The sequence below is a fragment of the Pinus tabuliformis genome, chromosome 9, assembly GCF_031772625.1.
Source record: "Pinus tabuliformis cultivar Carrire ecotype Pingquan chromosome 9, CPIR1, whole genome shotgun sequence".
NCBI lineage: Eukaryota > Viridiplantae > Streptophyta > Pinopsida > Pinales > Pinaceae > Pinus > Pinus tabuliformis.
Genome location: NC_142307.1, coordinates 1,629,572,596 through 1,629,596,116, shown reverse-complemented (window position 1 = coordinate 1,629,596,116; position 23,521 = coordinate 1,629,572,596). Strand labels below are relative to the sequence as shown.

At 32.5% G+C, this 23,521-nt stretch overlaps 1 long non-coding RNA gene across 1 annotated transcript; it reads left to right on the top strand.

Annotated features, from left to right (window-relative positions):
- The first annotated feature begins 9,559 nt into the window (after positions 1-9,559).
- Positions 9,560-10,614, top strand: LOC149155071 (uncharacterized). Its single transcript, XR_016262996.1, has 4 exons — positions 9,560-9,777; positions 9,870-9,968; positions 10,055-10,094; positions 10,187-10,614. It is a non-coding gene; the product is annotated as an uncharacterized LOC149155071 (long non-coding RNA).
- Positions 10,615-23,521: the final 12,907 nt, after the last annotated feature.

Sequence of the window (23,521 nt, the reverse complement as noted above, 5' to 3'; positions counted from 1 at the left end):
TAACTAGGGTTACATGATTCGATACTCATATTAAAGAAATCAAGCCCTAGCTCAAATAAATCATTAAAATTAAAGGAAAAGCACTGAAATTAACAACGTCACACATCATGACCATGTGATGACCATAATGCAAGTGATTGTGACAAAAGGGGAATGATAATAAGCTATAACAAGGAGTAGAAAGGGAAGAACCCACACTTCCAATAGTAGTAAAGTATTGAAAATGAAGGCTCAACGTCTTCCCCACACGTAAGAATTTGCAAGTCCTCATGCAATATTGGGTGAATAGATAAAACTAGATCCAAAAATGTCCCTGAAAATGGATCAAAAAGACATTACCAACGCCTCCCCTAATGATCATAATACAAGGGTATATTTCACATATCTCATCTTACTTGCCTCTTTAATCTAGTTTACGACATTTATAATAATTGTAAGCCTAATTTACATTTCATATATATGGGTTATGGAACACTATACATAACAAGAGAAAAAACTAATAAAATCATAATAGGACAAAAGAATTTTATAGTGTGAACCCAAGGATGATAAAACACACTTGAAACAATCAAGTTTAGTAGTTCAACAAAGTTACAACTTCTAGACAAGTCGGTGACCATTGAAATCCCCATGAATAAAGCTTAGAACACCAGGGAAAACTACTCATAAGCTATTTAATTCACCAATTACTCATCTCTAACATGGTATCATATCGTTGAAACTCTCAATCCTATTTCTCTTATGACCTTGGTGTGCTACCAAGTATTTAAGTCTTCATAGTTTCCTCCAATTTCACTTCCTCACATGATCCTTTTCCATACCAATCTATGAACCACTTTTCGCATTATACCTACTCAAATTGATGGAATCAATATTATGTTAAATGCATGGCAACTGGGATTGCAAACAAGTATAATTAGTAGACCTTTAATGAAGGGATAGTAAAAAACTCCTATTTGATGCTCTCATCACTATTACTATCTTATACAGATGTCATGTTTGGGGATGAAGTTTATCTAGATAATATTTAAGAAAAATAGATCAAATCCAAAATAATTTTATAACTTATAATCTTGTTATTACAACTGTACACCCTATCCTATACTCCTTATAAAAGTAATCCTTTCCCTCATTGAGCATTTAGCCCAATATGCTTGGTCCGGTCATTTGAGGCCCATGACATGTTGTCTTTCTCAAGATTCAATGACAATTTTCTAACCAACTTATCAACTTCCAATAAATCAATCCTTTTATTTTATTGAATCAACAAGTTCATAATGTTAGCACAGTACATGATTGTAACATGCTCCAACATTCCGAGCTTCAACTAACCTATTTTTTTTTTGCTTTTACTAAGATTAATATAATCTTATCCCAATGTCTTTATTTTTATTATGCACTCCGCTTGGGCTACGTATCATTGAAGTTATAATCGATTAAGGCATTACCATGTGAACCATATTTTAATATATTAGCAAATACCTTATGATATGTTATTATGGAGTTCCAAATCATGAATTAATATGTATTTATCATATTCTTACCTGTTAACTATATATGATTATCTTTTCATGGGAAAGCCAAAAGTAATTAGATTGTTAACCTGTGATTATTATGTATTGGTACATACATAATATCGATTATGCTCTTACGATTCTTAGGGATCCGACGACCCACACTCTTCCACGTGGGTCGATACCAGTCTTATGATTTCCCCGAACTCTCTAGACTCATTAGCTGTCAATTAATATGGTCCGGCGATTTAAATTTTTACCTCAGCAAAAGAGAGATCATCCTACGGTTCTAACTCCTAGGGTTTACATCGACAATGTGGATAAGGTCCTTTAGTTATGGGTGTAACCAACTCCCACCCACTGCACCATTCCTGTCCCATTTGCACCATTCACTCTTGTTGAGATGAATCTCTGCAACTTATTCTTGTTTACTTGCAGATATTTATTTTCATTAGTCAGGTTGCTCCCTCTCCTAGAGGAAAGTTCAACATTCGAACCATATTCCACAGAATCTATTTCATGCTGCCAGATATATTTCTTGCCTTTTCTACAGACAATGTTTTAATTAAGAGCATGTTCCTTCTCCCTTCTAAATTTTTTCTATTGTTCATGGTGCAAGGTTAGCAATGTTTGCCAAGCCACTTCCCATATTTTGTGGACAGGTTAAATGTCAGGAAAAACCCCCACCGCACCCTTAATAGTGTATATGGTGCTTTGTTGTTTGACATACTAGTTTTGAATTAACCTTCAAGTGATTGGTATTGCAGTTGTTCTCCAAAACAAAGGTTACAGGTAGTGTACTGACCCAATTTTGATTTTCTAGATTTCCTTCAGTTGCTTACTAGTCATATTGGAATTTTTCCATGGGTTAGGTTTCACTCAATGAGCATAACTTCATCTTCGCTTCGAAAACCCTTGGATTCTGACAAAATCCTCTTTTTCGTTTGCTTCGCCAGGTATTTGAGAGCTCAAGGCAAAAACCTATATATATATATATATATATATATATATATATATATATATATATATATATATATATATATATTCCAAGGAAAACTATGAACCATAGTTGTACAAGGTTTCTACCCCTTTTTAGATAATAACAATCGGACTAATTTACCAGTATATTTGTTTTTACTTTAAAATCCAAAATAATTATTGAAGTGGTTATTATTTTCTAATCCCACGTTAATTTATTCACCTTTATTTAATTTTTATATAGGACTATAGAAGAGGTTCACTTCATGTACTGATTTCATAGGTAAAGACCCATTCCTCATACCCTTGTTTTATTTTATTTTATTTTCATTCAATAATCTAATAGAATTTAACTTGGTGGCCTTGCACGTGAGGCTCTCTTCCTGATTTCCAAGGGTCCAATTTAGTTGCAACATTACCAGTTTTGTAGGTTTTAATATCAAACTCTTTCTTGTCTCCAGGTTTTTGTGAGTCTCGTGTTTAGTTTTTGGACTAGAATTTCTTTGGAATAAGTATTTTGTACATTAAGTTTTACTTGGATTATAGCTCAGAACTATATTTGTGCGACAACCACGATTCTCTGGCCCTATACAAAAACTCATAAGGTTCTCATAATTTATTATTTCTAGCGGCGAAGAGTAAATTGTATCTTTTCATATGTAATTTCCCTTCATTATTTTATTAAAATAATGTGTGGCAAAACTATCTAATACACTATCGCTTTACTTTGTCCATGGCCTAAGAGTAAATTATTTTTTTATGTATTAATTATGGTTCCTTCTTTTCCTTGTAATGTATAAATTTTATTAGATAAATTGTTACCTTAAATTGTTTCGATATTTTTTTTTTCAATTGTCCTTATCACCAACAAATATTTATATAATTTTACTTTGAATGTTACTTCCCATTCTCTATGAATGTTTCGCCATAGAAGCTATACAATGTTGTCACTACTGTAACTGTCTTGCACATAATGCTTGTTTTGGGTTGTATTAGCTTGAAACATGGTCACTGCTATAGTATTTTAGCATTATACGACATGTCTACTTATAGGGTTCATGTTATAGAATTCATTTGCCAACATTCAACTTTGTAATAACTGATATCTCTTATTTATATCCCTTTTTTTTTTTTTTTTTTTTCTAGCTAATCTAGAATTTATAAATGAGACCCAACCCGAGGACGTGCTTCAATTATTCAAGAATTCTTTTCTGAACTTTGGACTATTTCTCTAGGCTACTGGTTAACCAGCTAGGTCTGGTAACTAACCTAGGTTCAAATGGTTTTTCCTTCTTCTTTTTTTTAAATCAACTCAAGTCATAACAATTGGTATATATTCATTACAATTTCTTTATGTTTGAAAGAGATTCACCAATTCAGCAACAGATAGAAACATCTAATCATGAGATAATAATACACAACAATCTGAAACACTAATCTTTTCTCTAATCTCGGCCAATCACAAAATCACCAGGAAAAAAGATTGCTCCACCCAACTGATGAGTGTTATGTCTGCACAACAGGACTCCCCCTGAGCTAGTTTCTTCAGGGGAACAATTACTTGACAGTGACCCATTCAGATTTTTCAAGAGGCCTCAATACCTTTTTAGTCTAGCTTAGGAAGTCAGACTCATGAGTCTATCTTAAGGATCCCACTAGCCACCCACCATCTCAAGGATACCCCAATTGGCAGCGTCCTTCCAACCTTCAACAACATCATGTTTCATGTTCCAAAGCTTGAAGCTTCAACTCCTCTCTTGGACCTCCTTCAACTAGGTACCAAGTCTCTAAGGTCACCTCAGTTTTTCCTCCCTCTCATCCTCTTGGCTCCCTTGCCCCAACTGAGATTATTTATCTCTAGGGGGGAATAATTGTCTTAATTGTGTGGTAAATGAAAACTCTTTTAGCACCTTTTTCCCGTCATTTTATGGTTGCCCATAGATTTTATTAAAAAATTAAAATCAATAATTTCTTTTACATAAAATAATAACATTATGTTTTTACCATCCACCATGGCCTTTCCCAGCTCATAGTTTTATCAAGCCATTTGAGGTAAAATAAAACGTTTACATCTTTTACCAAGGGGTGTTACAATAATACAATGGTGCTCCAATTCATTGGTCTTGGAGTAGGCTTGCAAACGAAGCTTCTTATTAAATTGAGTTAGCTCTTTGCAACTTCTTGAAATTCTTTGAGATTCATTGATATCATTTTTTTCGTGTTGGGATGATTTTCTATCTAATAGAGATTACCTCAATCCCTAATGAGGAAACCCTTTGAATATGGCTTTTAAAGAAAAGTCATTTTGGGATCTGCAAATGGGAAAAGAACTTGAACAAGGTTAAGGGATACAAACCTATATACTTCCATGAAATTTCATTACAAGTTTTAGTATTTCTTGAACCTAAGAATGAATTCCAAATAGAACCGAACTAAGGATAGATACAACTATTTGAATCCAAGAAATAGTAAGAGTTACAATAAACTAGAGAAACATCAAGATGAATCATTGTCTTGTTCTGTGCATTTTTCCACAAGCTTTTGAGGTAGCCTTCCCTAATTGTTTCCTAGTGATTCTAGGCTTGAGAAGATACAAAAAAAGGATGGAAAACTACAAGGGCTGAAAATTAAAAAGATCCAAAAAATGAAAATAAGTGAGTAAGACAAGGGAAGGGTCTAGTATAACATGGCCAGACTCCTTCACTTAAAATTTATCAAGCCAATCAAAGGATATGCCTAACATAAACGGACAAACTCTAGGTTTACAAAAGGGGATAAAGAGCGAAGAACCATCGAATGGAGACATACATTGTATAAGTTAATGTTGATTCCCCAAAAGATAGAAAGTTCACCTTAGACCAAATGTTTGCAGATGTGGGTGAGCCCTAAGGTTGCATGAACAATGTTGATGGGAGTCCAAGAGAATTAATGAGAATATCGATGTTGTTATCCCCACCAAAACTTGAATGTGTTATTCCCCAACCTTAGCACCTGCACACTCCATTATCCTATTCATGAAACACATGATATAATGGGATCCTTCGACAATCAAAACAAAGATTAATGAACACATGCTTAAGGTACTACAAAGGATTATTCAGGCTCTGATATGATGAACTATTATCTCATCTCAATTGTGAGAGAATAAATGTGATGAGAAACCATCAATATTAACTTAGAGCTATGTGGGGTATAACACCTATTCAAATCTCAAGGTTCGAAGATATGTTAGCCTGCTTGTCTGCCACATATTTGAGGGTCTTTTGACATGGAAATAGGATGAATGTGAAAGAAATTTGGAATCCTTTTGATCCAAATGCCCACTATGGAACTTATATCCCACACATAATGGCCGTCGTTTATCTCCATAGCCCTCCTTTGAGATTTGAAGTGATTGGTAGTTTTCAGACTTTCGCAGGAGGGGTCTCCGTGTTTATGTAAACGGACGGCAACTGAGACGAGAATGGGACAGTTGGCCACGTCAACAACCCCAAACAACCTGCAATCGAGATAAACTTGGCGGAAAAATGCTGTAATTATCGAGATTCTGTAATTATCGAGATGCTTTGCCTTTATCTCATGTGCGCAGGAGGGTGGCAATACCAGGAATAGAAATTGGCTCGACTCTCAACGCGGTGGATCTCGTTGGCAATGATACAGGAAAATTGTCATATGTCAAGATGCTTTTCTATGGTCCAGTGCAGGAAATATCGCGTGGAAAATAATTGCACAAATTTAATAAACTACTTGAGTCAATTTTCGTACGAGACATAGGTGGTTTCATCGCGAAGGCTATGGGTTTGGTTTTTTTTTTAATAAGAAATTTGTATTGTTTGAATGAATTTTTTTCAATGATGGAATTGAGAAGTAAATTCAAAGTTTTATGGAATAAATAAAATTTCGAAATTTGATAATTTTAATTTTAATTTGATTTTTCTTTTAATTTTTTTAAATTAAAATACTTATTTGTAATATAATAATTGTAATTTGATTTTTTTATAATTTTTTAACATGGTTCCATAGTTAGGTGGGACGGCTGGTCCCCTTAAAGCTTGTGGTTCAATTTGGAGAGTGTCATACACCAAATCAATAAATTATCTATTTTAGAAGAGTCATTATTTCTAATATAAATTGGCCAAATTATTTTGGAAAAATATTCTCCAATTTTTTAATAAAAAATGTTATAAAATTAATTAAATTTAATATATATATATATATATATATATATATTTTAATTATTGAGTTTTATTTTTATTTAATTTATAATTAGATTTTGTTAAGCTATTATGAGCTTGTATTATGGTTTATGAATATTATTTGTCTAGATAACCATAACTTTTTTTATATCACTTAGTCATATAATATTTTTCTTTAGTTAATCAATTTAATTAAACTGAAAGAATGAGAATAATTGCTTTTGACATAAATTTCAATTTTGGTATTATGAAGAATATCCTACAATATTTTATAAAAGTTAAATCTCTACCATCTAAGTGATGATTATTGATATTTGAACTAAAATTTTTGAAGCCCAATTTCAAAATAGACACACTTCTCCACTGCATAATTAAGTAGATGAACTTAATAATTAGTGTAATTAGTATTCTATTGTAAATATCTTTATATTTAACTAGTCTACATTGTTTGCATATTCTAATTTACTTTCCATATATTTTTATCCATTGGTTAGATAATTCACTATAATATGGTCATATTTTTGGATGTGATATATATAGATGTAAATAAATCGTTCTAATTTCATGGTATGTATGGATTTGTCAAGTATTATTGAGAGGTATTTCTCTTGAGAAAAAAAAAAGAAAAAAAAAAATATTAATAAAAACTATTAAAATAAAAAAATTGAATGTTAAGATAACAAAAATATATTTATAATTGGATTTTAAATTTATTATTTCCTTAATAATGATTTTTTTTTTTAATATGTTATTGATATAAATATTTTATATATTATTATTATTTACTAAAATTACAAAAAAATAAATAAATATTGAACATTATAAAGAAAGTTAATAAGTTTGTTTTCTTTTAATAAAAAATACATAATTAATTTTATTAAGTAAATGGTACAAATATATATATATATATATATATATATATATATATATATATATATATATATATATATATATATATATATATATATATATATTATGGATTCTGGAAGGCAATCCATAAGTGAGGATAGATCTTTTTGTAGATGAGGTGTTTTAAACACCTACTAGAAAGAAAAATACATGTTGACATAATGAAAACAAAATTTTCCCTAATACATACATACACATAAGACTTGAAAGGCCTTTCATCAAAATCAAAATTAAAATTTTATATCAAAACAGTTTAATGTGGAAAATATTTATGAAACAACAATGGTAGAATTCAGAAATTTTAGCTTCCTTTCTTTCCTTATTAACCATTGCCGAAAATCCTTCATAAGGCCTTCATTATGAAAAGTAGTTTGAATAAGTTGAGAACTATTTATGAAACAACAATGGTAGAATTCACAAATTTTAGCTTCCTTTCTTTCCTTATTAACCACTACCCAAAATCCTTCATAAGGCCTTCTTTTCAAATTTGATGACTGTAAGAGATATTATGAAAAGTAACTTGAATAAGTTGCAACCTCTCAGCTAATGGAAGAAAAATATATTTGTGATACTTCTAGACTCTTGAAAGCTAATTAATCACAAGCATGGAATCCTGAAAGAATGGAGAGATACACATCCTTTTTCTTTTGCAAAGAGGAGTAAAAGCTTAAGAGCCATAGGTTCTACAATCATGTATCACATGCATATCCATTGGGCAATAATGAGAATCAGAAAAGTAGAGGACAAAACCCTCCCCAAAAATTCTATCCTCTTTTTGAGATGCACCATCATAAAAAGCCCAAGGGGTATTTTTGTTACTGTTTCTAAGTGACTATTCTTGGTTCACATACCTTGGATATTTTTAGAATATTTGTGAATATTGCAATGATTTGAGAAGCAGTACAGTTTCCACAAGAAGAGGAATCCCAATAAAGTCATGTGTTCCTTGTAAGCCAAATTCCCTAGCACAAAATTAGAGGCACGAATCTGTAATTTCTCAATGAACTATTACCTAACCACGATGATTAGGCCTCCAACATATTGCTTCTAGATGCAGAGGAAGAAATTGAGATTTTTGTTGTGAGCATAGCCCAAACTTGCTTCCTAAAAGGAAACTCAATGAAAAGATGTTGAAAAAACTCATAATTTTCCTTCCATAAAAGGCCCTAGCTATAACCTTCAAAATTCCGTTTTTTTACATGTTGTCCTAGGTTGGGACCTTATTTTTTAGCAAACACGACATAAAGAGTTGGGAACTTGGTCTGGAATTTGATCTTACATAATAGTTTCCACCACTAGGTTGGGTCTCCTTCCATTCTGTAAATAATAAGGTAAACGTAACTTGTCTTTGGAGTGTAAACACTGAAGGAGGAGTGGGCTCCCCTAATTCATATTCTCTATATGTTAGCTAAACATGGACCATGTTAAAATCTATTGTATATTATCTCTAGAAAATTTCGAGTAAAAACATGTGTTAAGTTATTTTTCATCCTTTAAAATTTTATTTATTTGCTTCAAAAAATTTAAGAGAAGAATTCTCGAATCCCCAAAATTTGGGTGATTTAATGGTTAAGAAAATTTGATATTGTTATAACATTATCAAAATTTAGATTCCACAATATTATAAGAAAAAAGAGAAAAAAACCGTGTTCAACATGGTATTGTTTAATATCTTATTTGATTATAGAGCCCATAAGAGACTAATTTTATTTCGGTAAGTGGTTAAACAAAGAAAATTTTCTCTTTAAAATCAGCGTTGATCACCTCCTTAAGATATCCTTAATTTTTCTTATGATTTATTTTTTTACTATGCTAATAAACATGATAATGCCTTTAATATGCAACTCTAAAGTATACCTTAGTGCTCTTAATACAATATTTGTATCAAAATTTTTATCATTATAATTTGGTTTTATATTAAATTTATATTGAACATATCTTGTTTTGTATTCTAACTTATATTACAGCTCCTCGGAAGAGTCTCGAAGCATTGCACCTGGCCTTCCATTCATCGTTTGATCCACTTAGATCTATGGTCTCGATGCTTTAGGTTTGATGGAAAAGTTTAATGACCCTTTTGGCAATGAAGGAGGTTCATTTGACTATGTCCCGAATCGGCTCTCTTCTCTGCAATGGCGATCTTGTGCATCACTCAGCCAAGCTTGTGTTTGATATTCTAGGTGCTCTGCAAGTCCTTTATTACTGTTACCTCCACATTTCATCATTAAGATTTCTCTGTCACTGCTAAGGTGCATTGTGGTGGATCATGAAGATGTCTGATAGGTTTTTGGGCTGCTCTGGAACATGTGTGATGGATATGGCATGGATTCCAAAATCCTGGTGGAGAGGATGGATTCCATGGTAGCCAGAGGTAAGCATTGTTTTTATTTTCATGCTATTTTCATTTAAGGATTATTTTTCCTCTACTTTTGCTGAGGCTTCCTGGTACCATTGCAGATTCGACCACCGGTTTGAATGATTCCCAGCTCCCGCTCAGGTAAGCCATCTCTAAATATCACAGGGTTTTTCATATATCAAACCAGGTCTATACAAGAATTTGGGTTTCCATAACCGACTTTTACTGTGTAGGTAAACCCTCTGAAGATGGTTCCAATCCTTCGTTCGGCATGTGTCCTTTGGGAGGCAGCCGCCTTGCTAAACCCTGCTCCTTTCCTCGCTTTCCAGGTGTGTTGGAATCTGAATATGTTTGTCCCTTGAGCTCTTCGAGCCCGTTTTCCGTGACAGAGGGCTACAAGGGGTATTGATAGATAGGGTTTAAGGCTACGGCTGGAGTATGCTTTCGGTTAAGAACGCATTTTTTTCATTTTGATATTTTCGGCCTTGAATATGCCATCACAGTATTTGGATTGCTTAAATCTTTCCACGCATTACTTTCGAGGAAATTTACAGGACCTCTTCCGGCATGAAATTTGTGTATTAATTTATATTTAGACTGTTGTATCAGGTCTATGATGGTATTTCGACTTTTAATAAATTTTTGGGGTTATGAATTACAATTTCTGTGTCGTATCAGTTGAATGAATTTGTTTTTAGGGATTTGTATGCAACAACCCGACTGATATTAAGTTATAGCTATCGATGTTGTTTTCTTTAAATTAAGTCCTTCAGTTCTGTGTAAATATAATGGATATTTTTAATGGTTCAGAGGACCAAGGTTTTAAAATCACTGGGGGTACTTTGCTCTTGGTGAGTTCCTTCTCGAACTCGTGTGAGGCCAATAAACCCTAGGTCGTTTGCTCTATGCAATGTAACTCTAGGGTAATAATCTATTGTGTTTATAAGTTTCTTTACAGATTCTCTATCATAGATAAATAAAGATTACCTTTGTACATTCTAAGAACTGACATTTGTAAATTGTGTGGGCATGTGTGTCTCTATGGGCTATACAAAACCAGTAATATAATAAGTATAGAAAGACAGAAAGGAACATTGTTTTACTGTTCTTGCTTAGCATGTTCTTCTGAATTAAATCGTTAAACTGTTTATTGAAATTATCTTCCCCAGTAAGCTAGCTTATTCATTTGAATCATGTATAAATATCTTTTAATAATGCACGGTGTCAAGATAGTGTTTCCTACTCTATTCAGAAATCAATATATATTAATTACTACTGCGAGTTTATTAATGTATATTCTGCTTTAACAGTGAAAAATCTATCCTTTCCTAATAATAATGATTGACATGGTGGTATCACTTATCTGTTTTCGGTTATGCACATAATTTTTATTTTGGAAGGTCTCACCACCAAGTCTCAGCACTGGAAATTATGTCCAAATTCCCCCTCCTATATCTTCTACTTCTGATAGTGATTCGGTTATGCACATAATTTTTATTTTGGAAGGTCTCACCACCAAGTCTCAGCACTGGAAATTACTTCCAAATTCCCCCTCCGATATTTTCTACTTCTGATAGTGATGAACAAATTCCCCCTCCGATATCTTCTACTTCTGATAGTGATGAACAACTGGGTACCTTGGGTATGAGGAATCTATCCAGCCTCAAGTCTCGTACCCGATATCTTCTACTTCTGATAGTGATGGACAACTGGGTACCTTGGGTATGAGGAATCTATCCAGCCTCAAGTCTCGTACCCCACAACTGTCAACATAGTTTTCTTTCCCACTAGTTAGGTTTTCCAGCTCTAGGAAGAATTCATCATAGTACCTTTCCTCTAACCCCTCTCCGGGTTCTCTCCTTTTTCCTCTTGAAGGAAAAGGGTGTAGGAACAATTGTAACTATTTTTCAGAAGTTAATTCAAGTGTTCTCTAGTCTTTTAACAAACTAATCCAAAATATTTTAATTAATACTTAACAACATTTGTTCTGGCCTTTCAACCTAATAGTTTTAATAATTCAAATTAGAACAAAATAAAATGAAACTAACAATGATAATTAAACTTGGACAAAGCAATTTATGATAGTACCATTCCTCCTCAGGGTTCTCTCCTTTCTCCTGTTGAAGCAAAAGGGTTTAGGAACAGTTGTAACTATTTTTCATAAGTTAATTCAACTGTTCTCTAGTATTTTAACAAAATGATCCAAAATCTTTTAATTAATACTTAACAACATTTGTTCTAGCCTTTTAGCCTAATAGTTTTAATAATTCATATTAGAACAAAATAAAATAAAACTAACAATGATAATTAAACTTGGAAATTTTTTTTTATGACGTATCACTGTATGTCACAGTTGATAACTATATTTTATAGTTAAGTAGGAAGGTGATGTGTGGAATAAATAATATTAAGGTGTAGAGAAAGCAGTGAGTGATAGGTTGGTTAAAGTATGGTGTGATGTAAATGTTAATGGCTCAAAAATTTATAGTAAAAAATTTGTTTAAGTTGATTGGCTCAAAAATTTATGACCAAAAATTTGGTCATGTTAAAGGTTATTGTGGCCTAAGCTTGGTGTGATTCCCTAATAATTTTGAGAGCTTAGATGCCCCAAGTTGCAGCTATTCAAGTCACAATTTTAACATTTAAAGGCATAGATGTCTTGCGGTCGCACCAATTCAAGTTACAAGTTCAAGCTACAAGTTAGACTTATAAATCACATAACCTAGCAAAAGAAAAACTAGAAATGGTTATACATATTTCATTAGTTTTAAATGAAAACATTATAACACATTAAGAATCACATTCTCATGAAGCTCTCTTGGTTGGTTGTTAATATTACAATCAACTATGAAGAGATATGGTAAAAAAATTCCATTTTAGCTCTAAGAATTATATTTAAATATCTCTATAAAATATTATAATGTTATATTAAGTCCAAGGGGTTTTGGATAGACAGTGATCCGGTGCTCTGTTAAGGCATCCCTTGATGTAAAGTCCTGAATTCCCCACCCTGATCTGGCTGAATATTGGACATCATGAAGATGTAGTTCTGCCAAATATACATATATATATATATATATATATATATAGTTAAAGAAAAATAGATAATTCATTTGATATTTTATATAAAATATTTATAATAATAAAATATTTAAAAATATAATTCAAACAATGATGAATTAAGATATATATTTTCATTAATCTATATATATATATATATATATATAATCACTATAAAACCAGTATAATTATTAATTTATAAAAGCACTAAAAGATAAAATCTTTTGACTCGTGAATTTTTTTCAAATTTTATATTTTAAAATTAAATTATTTAATATCTGAACATTTTGGTAAATTTATAATTAAAATAGATCTCTACTAATCATATTAAGAACATAACATTATAATTAATTAGTTAAATCATTAAGATTTTTAATAATTAGGCTACCATACCTCGCAATACTTGATGGCAAAGGAATGCCTATCATTTATGATAGTCCATAGTCCACTGTGTGTAACATCGTATTCACATACATCAATAATTAATATTCACTCGCACATTATGAAAGGTTCATCCATAGAACCATAAATCAATAATTGTTTTATGAGCAAAGAAGCACTATAAAACATTCTACTAAGCATCATCAATAATAAACCTTAAGCAACCATAAATCAATAATTGGTTTACGAGCAAAGGAGGACTATAAAACATTCTAATTCTACTAAGCATCATGAATATTAAACCTTAAAGAGCAACGATTAAAAGACCGTAAATTGGTTAGTTTAAATTGTTTTTTTGGTAATGAAAGCGCTTCAAAATTTTACATTGCATCATGATTAACAAGTGAGCTTTTCTATTTTTAAGTGTATGGGGTTTTTTATACGTGGGATAAGGAGTTTAATCCTCTGCGTTTTTTCTGTTAAAAAAAAAAAAACAAAAATTCATCTTTCTCAAAAATTTGATTAAATTTATGGAGAAAAAATTATATTTTATTTCATTTTTTAAATGAGAAAACACATGTTCTTACTTATTAAGTTAATATTGAAAAGTAATCATTTATTGTTATATGTTTTGGAAAAATTTTGACATATTTTCTTGTTCCAAACTCTCTATAATAGGTATGTTCATGTTCTTATATATATATGCAATCAAAAAGGTATTTCAAATAATAAAAAATAAAGATTTGACCAAAATTTATTTTGTCTACTTGGACCAAAAACTCTAAAGCATATAATAGTTAGATAACACATTAAAAATTATAAAAAAATATATTATTTTATATAGTTTATAAAGAATAACTGTATTGTTAAATAGAATTTGAATACAAATTGGTTATGTGCTTCAATGATGATATTTAAATTTTTATGGATACATTATGTTCAATTGCATTTTGATCTCCGAGATAGTGGAATGATTTTGCTTGAATTTCAGTGGTCAAAGTTTCTTCTCTTTGATAATATTATAGCATTAAAGTGGTATAAGTTATGTTGCTTACTCCTAACTTATAGTAGAAAATTGCATTTTCACAAGTGAAGATTTTAATATTAAAACATTTTTAGTGGCCTACTTTGAGTATTTAGATGTGCAAAATGGAATTCTCATACTTTCATGTTTTAATTGAAGTTAAGTGTTAAAGTTTTGATGATGATTTTAAGAATATTTGCAACTTCTTTGGGTGGGGGTTAAAGGGTATTGTCAATTGTTTCACTAAACCTACTCTTGAGCAATCAAATACTTTTTGTATATGTAACTCTTGCATTAATAATAATGTTGAGAATTATTTCTTAATAATGTTAGTGCATATTCAAAATGCCACCATATTATTATCTTTTATTATTGTTTTATTTCTTAACCTAATGTCATTGCATATTCAAAATACTTTTTGCATATAGTTGCTTTGTTTATGTGCAAGGTGAGAATTCTTGTGGTTGAATATTGTGTTTATAAAAGTGTTAGTGCAATGTTTTTTTTAAATTTGTAAAAAAAATATGCATATTAGCATGTGAATATTTAAAATATTTTATATAATTTAAGAAGATTTAATGGTTAAGAGTATGTGTTTATATGTTGAAGTTTAAATACAAATAGAGTAGATATTCCTTTATAGTGATTGGGATGAAAAAGATCTCATACACCAAATTTGTTATCATATTAAAACAGATGTCATATACCGATTTCATCTCCAACTTAAATTGATAGTAACTTTAAAATTAAATTATTACTATTTTATGCGAAGCCAAAATCATTTAAAATATTTATTATTATTATTATTATTTTATAGCCAAACATATTTCATTGGAAAAAGCTGGTCCTGTGCTATCCTGCTTTAGTTTTGAGGCAATGATTCTTAACATTATCCCCAGTCTCAATGCCAGGATGTGATATTTGTTAAAGTCCATCATAGATTTGTCTTTTTCCTTTTTTAATGACATCTTTTTTAATTAAAATATGAATGTAAATATGAAAGTAACAACCCCATTTCCAATCCACCGTGCAAAATTAAAGCCTCATTTCTACTCCGCTGGATGGATGACAGATTAATAGAGGTTGTACATCTGGAATATAGTTTCTGGATCTTTCATTTGGATAACTCATTGTAAATATCCACCACCATGAAAGGTATTCGGTATATAATAAGATTGTATAATTAGCTTTCTCTGCCATTTAGTTTAGACATAGTTAAATAAAAGTAAATAAATGAATAAATAATGAAAAAAAAGTCAAGAAAACCAAATTCATTTGATTCACTTTTTTGCATGAAACACCTATTAACTTCATCATGCTTCACCACGCCAACTCTTCGCCATGCTTCACTGCGCTAACTCCATTTGAATTTTCCTCTACGACACTGCATCCCTTGCTACTCTACCTGTACCCAGAATTTTCGTTGCATCTGCTCAAGTTAGAAGAATTACTTCATTGTTGAGTTCCTCTACATCTGCTCAAGTTAGAATAACTACTCTGCCATCGTCTTCGTGAGATTTGAACGTCCAAATTTTCCACCATTAAAGGTCAGGAAAGTTCTGCATCCAAAATTTATTCTACAACTACACAACATTCTATTCATCATGATGTATAGAAGTTTCTAATGTTTTTAAGGTATCTCTTATGCGAGTTGCTCAGACTAAAGGCAAAAGAGTAAATGCAAGCCTGTATTCCCAGTAACAGAGCATTTTTGTTCTGTAATAACATATTTTCTCTTTCTCTCGCATTTTGTGGAGTTGTAACTCGAAGTCCAGGCAATTACTCAGTTGATTAATACACTCAACAAATACAAGTTTCATCAGAAATTTTGAAGAGTTCGAACTGCTTCATAATAAAGTAAATATTAGAAATGTTAGAAATAATCTTGAAAATGAATGCACTCCAGCATAAATTTGGAATAAACATCTAGCTGAAGGGAATCCTAATAACATAATTAAATCTCATCACACAACACAACAAGCAACATGGAGCTTTCTCGCCTCTGGTACGGGTTGACATCACAAATATGAGTGTATTAAGGATTTCTCTAGAAGCCTATGCAATGACAATGGCCTCTAACTTCTGACTCCCCATACCAAATTTATTGGCAAGGTAGTTGACCAGGATCTAGTCATTCTAGAAAAACAAAACGCAGAGGGCTCAGAAAGTGAAGTGCATTTGTGAGAGGAGGATTGTTGAACTTCACATATGGAAAAAAATATGTGACAACATGCATTCGAACATAACAACTAAAAATTAATAGTTTCATCCATTATTTATGGTACTAAATCATTATAAAGAGTTTCTTTTCAATCCATAAACCACATGAGCACTGCAGCATAGAACACAATTTCATGATACTGCCATTCATTATGGCCCAAGTTGAACTCTACACCAATTCTCTTGCAATGTATGCAACTAGCTCTGCCCTTTTTAGTGCAATGCATTACTTTCTCATTCATCTTGGCAAGAGTCATGCTGAAGTAATTCATCTACCATGCAAAGCAACATGAAATTTCTGGTGTGTGATTTATATTTTAAATGTGTCACAAATTATAGACTACTCCTTATCTATAAACTAAAATAGAATTGTCTTTGCAAGATTTCTAGAACTGTTGAAGTCTTCGAATCAGGTATTAGTTGAGATGATGATTAATTTTTTGCCTTGAAAATTGGGATTTCTGCCATTTCTCTCCGTTTGTCCCTTAATTGTTGATCTTCATACCTTTGAATTCGAATAAATCTTCAATCTATTATTTCTTTTCCATAAAATGCCCCAATTCTGCCACATATATCTTCATACCTTTGAATTCGAATAAATCTTCAATCTATTATTTCTTTTCCATAAAATGCCCCAATTCTGCCACATATATTTTCATTACCCTGAAATTGTTGGATTTGACTTTTGTTGGTTGATTTCTTTCCTTCATATATGGAAACAAATTTCTGCCTCATAATACTCTGCCAATTGAATCCTTTGACTACTGATTCAATATCCTTTATTCTTACTCCAACAAAGCTAACAAATATCAAGACTTGAATTCTATCAGTTTCAGATAGTAAATAATAGAGAAAACTTGCAAATTGATGCCAACCGATCTCTTGTTAACATGAACTTGCACCCATCTCCTTCAAAAAATGTGAAAGGAAGATTAATCCAATTTGCCAGTGAACCATTAACATGAAAATATACTCCATATATAAATTTAACCCAGAAAACTGTGATGATAATTAAAACAGTTGCAAGAACTCCACCAACTAAAAAATAAGAAATAAGTACAAAAATAAAACCAACTATGAATTTACAATTTTTTCTTCACTTGACAAATTCTTTGAAGGTCACACTGAATCCTTTGAGTAGGGGTATTAAGACCATTTTTTTAAGAATATTGAGCATTGTCTATCACTGCCTGTCCTAAAGAGTTGGCTGGCCTAAAATGTGGTGTTTATTGTTATTTTTAATGTGAATCCCTTCTAAATTTGATAACTTCAAGAATTAAGCATTCATTGTTTGTATGCAATGTTTCTCTATCCCTGGTACCTTATGTAGATTCCCTTGAAACCCTTGTTTGCTTCCAGAATTTCTTACTTAGATAATTATCTCACCTATTATGTGAGAAATCTCTCTATATATGAAATATTACACAAAGATAAAATTATTGAAACTTTAGCACACAACCCTTGATTATTGTTTCAGTGACAATCATTTAGCATCTAGCTTCTCTATATGAGGCCAAATCATCAAATTCCTGTTTTGATTTGATAATTTTTTTGTATACATTCTTGCAAATTTGTTGGCACAAATCTGGAAAATTATGGCGTCAGATAAGTAATCTTGGAACTGTTGTGTATTGGGCTATCACATTGATCATCAACTCACACCTGGACAACCATTTGACACTTGTGAACTTAGCAGTTCTACTCCAGAGTTTGAAATTTCCTTGGAAACATTTGGCAACTCCATGGACAAGTGTCATTCAAACACTTGGTTGTTCATTAAATTCTTGCGTGATGATATGTGACTTTTTGGAGATTCACATATCATATCATATGACAACATGAGGCCCACAGTTACATTGTCAAATTTGTACAATGTTCACAACATCATTTCCATGGGGCAGTGAGCTTTGTCATTGATGTTTTTGTACTACAAACTAGAATAATGTGGGGTTCTTTCTCAATAAATAGTGTACAATATTTTCTTTCGACATTTCACCTTCTTTCTTGCATATTTTTCAATGGAGGGGACCCATGACAATAGTCTACTTGTAAATGCAACTATTTATTCTCTTTTAAAACTTTAGTTTTAAGATTCAACTTCCTAATATGTTTCCACATTTTTTGTAGACATTGAGACAACATGGAAAGAAATGGAAGACTATTATGGGCCTTGAGGTGCAAGACCCTAAAGAGAAGATCATATTTTCTAGTAAAGGTTTAGTTTGGTCGGAAGTATACAAGACGAACATGAATATTGAACTTGTTGCAAAAATTCCTAAACTAAGAATTAATGTTTTTATCAAGGAGAGGAATCAAATCCAAATGCTCCATGTTCCTTCCAGCGTTGAAAAATCAAAACTCCCAGCTCAAGGCCTAGTGCTGCCTTACTATGGGAACTATAAGTATTTTAGAAAAGCCTTATTCACACATTGATATTAACAGTGCTTTATCATTTGTCATATGTGTTGAAATTTCAAAATTTATTTTGTAGTTATACTTGCTCATATGGCCCAGAGGACAAGAGAGAAGAATGGAAAACCAAACCAAGGCGTTCAATTGTCAAAAGGAGAGGTTGCCAATGCCATTTTATTATAAAGGTCATGGTTCAAGATCTCAACATTGCAATAATAACATACAACATGTATGATCATGAAGATGGGCAATGATGGCCTTTTCATGTCAAACACGACACTTTAGGTGATGATGGTCCTTAGAGGAAGCCAAGACTTTCAAGAGACATGATTTCTTATTTAGAAAGTTGATTTTTCCTTCAAGTTCCAATTGAATATGTTTGTAAAATTCATATTAAGAAATATGTTGACATACATGCCACAACTCACGATAGGAATTTTTTCTTATGCAGAAAAGATATTTTAAACATCTATAATCGTCTGACAAAAGAAAATTACCAACTGCATAACAAAGATGAAATGAGTGTGAATCTCTTGTATGAAAAACACCATAATGATTTCTTCTTCTACCAGAAGCCCAATGGTGGAGAGATCCCTTTTATCACTAGAATACAAAAAAAATGGATGTTGGAAACTATGGTCAAGTTATCGCACAATAACTTGATAGCCATGGACTCAACATTCAGTAGAAATAAATATGGAGTGAGTATTTTTGCAATGATAACTTTAATGAATCATTTTGGTTATAATGATTCAATATGATTATTGACTTAACATTAACTTCATTTTTTTTAATATGACAGTTTTATTTGTACACGCTTGTGGTGTTTGATGAGCAACAAAGTCGGGTTCCAGACGCATGGATGGTGATGTCACGTAATACATCGCAAGATATAGCGGTATGGCTGGAGAACCTCATGCATAAGTGTTTTCAGCTTCGTCTTGATTGGAAGGTCAACACCTTTATGGTTGATGATGCATTGGCTAAAATCATTGCTTTGAGGTAACATCAATATTCTTATTTGACATTGCAAGTTGCATTCATTCTAAATATTTCTCACTTAAAATGAATTAAGTTTGGCAGGAGAATCACCATATGTGAATTGATCTGGTGTATTTGGCATGTAAGGAGGGCATGGCTAAAGAATGTTAATCGGTTGGCCAACAATTAAGAAAAAGAAAAAGAGATATTCAATGAACTTGGTTATATAATGAAAAATGTGTCTAATGATGAAGTGTATAATGCAATCAATGGTTTTTTCACCAAATTTGCAACTAAGGAGAATTTTTTGGACTATTTCAACAAGAATCGGGTTGCTGCTGAAAAGATGCGTAAGTTCGCATACTATTTTTGTAGTTCATACATTTTTTATTTTTATAACGACAATATATATTTACTAATTCGATTTTTACATATAGGGATGTGGGTTAAAGGCTGTTGAGATTTTCCTCATGCAAATCAGGAGACAAATAATGTTGTGGAGTCATACCAAGGTTATCTCAAGACAGCCTTTCTATGTGATATATGAAAGAAATGTTCTTGTAGGATGGATAGGCTATTCTATACTCTAATAAAAAAATTTGAGCCATGTTATCGATTCAAGAAAATTTTGAAAAAAGAAGGATATTTGAACAACCACAAGAAAGGGATGCAGCTTGAATCATCAATGGAAAAGGCTATAAGAAATCCAGACAGTGATTGTAGGGCTCATGAGAGCATATCTCACGCTTATTGGGTGAGGAGTCAAAGTAAACCTGATAAGAAATATCTTATCATATGGCATTGCAAAATTTTTATCACTTGTGATTACCCATGGTCTATTCATGGAAACATTTGCAAGCATGCCATAAAGGTAGATTGGTTGTGTTCCTCCTTAATGGATTCAAACCCTTTATTGGACCTTGATACGACACCTAATACATTGAATTCCCCTCCTGAGATAAGTATAGAGGCACCAAACCTTGATGTAGATACTTGCATAACTATTATGGATGATGAAAATGTTGAAGACCTTAATTTGTTGAGAGAGGAGTTGTTTGGCTACCTATACATGTTTCGGAATAGTTCTCCTACTATGAGCAAGACAAAACAATTGATTTGCTAAAATATTTGTGGATGATGTTAATGATCTTCATATTATGGTTTACGACTTCACCCTTGGGCTGGGTGCTTATGAGTCATCTTTTAAGAGGAAGAAGAGTTTCCTTAGTCCTAAAAAGAAGAAAAAAAAATGCTAGCTTGGATATTGATTTGAATGTCCCTACATCTGAAGATGAACCATTTCAATTTCAACACCACAACAAGCATGGTCGTCCTCGCTCCAACAATGCATCCTCTACTATCCCAAGTAAGTTCTATAGAGAGATCAGATGATATATTTTTCTCTTAAGTATGTGCATTGATTGTTTTTGATTTTGTTAATGTGGTGTTTGAATGTTTGTAGGGGTGCATCATCCCAATATTGTGCCTTCACTTGAAGCATGTAGACAGAAGAACCAGCGCTCTATTTATCACATGAGTCAAGGTGCATTTGATGGGACACCTAATGATGTAGTCTGTATTCTGATGCCTCTATAAATTACCATCATATTCTTTGCTCTGATGGAAATTGCATTGTTATCTTATAGATACAACATCTTCTTCAATGGATCACCCTCCTTCGGAACATGATTGGCTCATTAACAACTCCCAAATTGGTGATTTGTCAGGTTTGTTTCTATGTGTTTTCTCTTAACTATGTGCACTGGTTGTTATTGATGTTGTTAATGTAGTGTTTGAAAGTTTGAAGTGTTGGAAATACTGAGGGGGGGTGAATCAGTATTCTTTTTCAATTTTTATTTTTACCAGTTAACTCATTTCTATTTAGAACACAAACTAAACAATATGAATAAATTCTCTTATTAATATAATCTTTACAATAAATCAGATACAATATATATAAGGCTCCAGTCTATTGTCAAGCACCAACTTGGTATTTTGCGAGGCTCCAACTTCTAGGGCACCAACCTTATCTTCTCAAGGCATCAACCTTGTGTTTAGGACCACCAACTCCAAGGACACCAATCCTTCCAATTCTAAGGCACCAACCCCAAGGGATCCAACCTTATCTTGTAAAGGCACCACCTTGTTTGTTTGAGGCTCCAACCTTTAGGGCACCAATTCTCTGGGCTCCAATCCACTGCTATATTTTGTCTAGATATGTTTGATAGTAATTCTCTGCTCCCAAAATCTTTTTCATTGAATTTTGTCAATCTACAGCTTCACTGTAGTCTCCATGCTACATCATCAATGACAACTTGTATTCATATATAGTAGTCTTCACAACTCTACATATTCTCCACCCAGAGTCTGCAAATTTACCTCATGATGATTTCAAATAGCGATCATGATCTACAATAGTATTTCCAAGATTTGTTGAAGCTTTCCAACAAGACATCTGTGCTAAGCATCAATGTATGCACAAAATCAATTCTCTATTTTCAAGCCTCTGTTCTTATTGTCGTAGTAACTACTTTAGGAGTGATTGTTGCAGTATCTTACTTCCAAGGAACAAACTCACAAATACTTCAACGCTTGTGTTGTCTACTGCGCCCTTCAACTGATGACTGATAAAATCTTACTTGGCTGGTTCAAGATCAAATAGATCTTCGTCTTCCACTGGCCCTTTTCGCTTCATTCTTCGTGCTATGACCTTCAGCTTCCTTTTATCCTACTGGACCTTCAGCTTCTTTCTGACCTGCTGGACCTTCGGCTTCCTTTTGTGTTGCTGGACCTATAGCTTCCTTCTATCCTACTGGTTACATCGCTCTCACTTGATCTTTGACTTGTTTTTTACCTTCATTTTCTACAAGACCTTTGGCTTCTTGACCTTTCGACTTCTTCTTTTCTTCGCTTGACCTTCCGACTTCCTCTGTTCCTTCAATTTCATGAGTTGGGAACTGTTACCTCTTCTCTGTGATAGATGCCTGAGATACGTTACCCATATGGAGGTGGCACATGCCACATCATCACCTTTAATCGCAATCACAACTTCATGATAAAAATAGAGTTATTCCTTTAATCCCGCAAACAAACGTTAGTCCCACCTGAATGCACAAGACCAGACCCAAATAAAATAAGCTCGTGTCCATAAACTTCTTGGGTCCACTCAATCCCAAGTCTTATCGGAATAATTCTCCATCATTGATCTCATCATTAATCGGATGGTTGTTGATCCACTCGATCAAAAAACCCAATCATCGATCCTCCACTGTTTGATTAAGGCGCGCTGTATCAAATGGTTCACAACAATATTAGTTGGGGAACTTGCACAACACTTAACCACCCTTATGGAGCCGATAAGGATTATAAATCCTTGATCTATAAAAGTTCAGGTCCATTTTGAGATTAACGTCTGATCACTTTATGACCCGATATCTATTGGATATACGAGGTCATCAAATCTACAGCCTATGGGTTTTCAACTAGCACA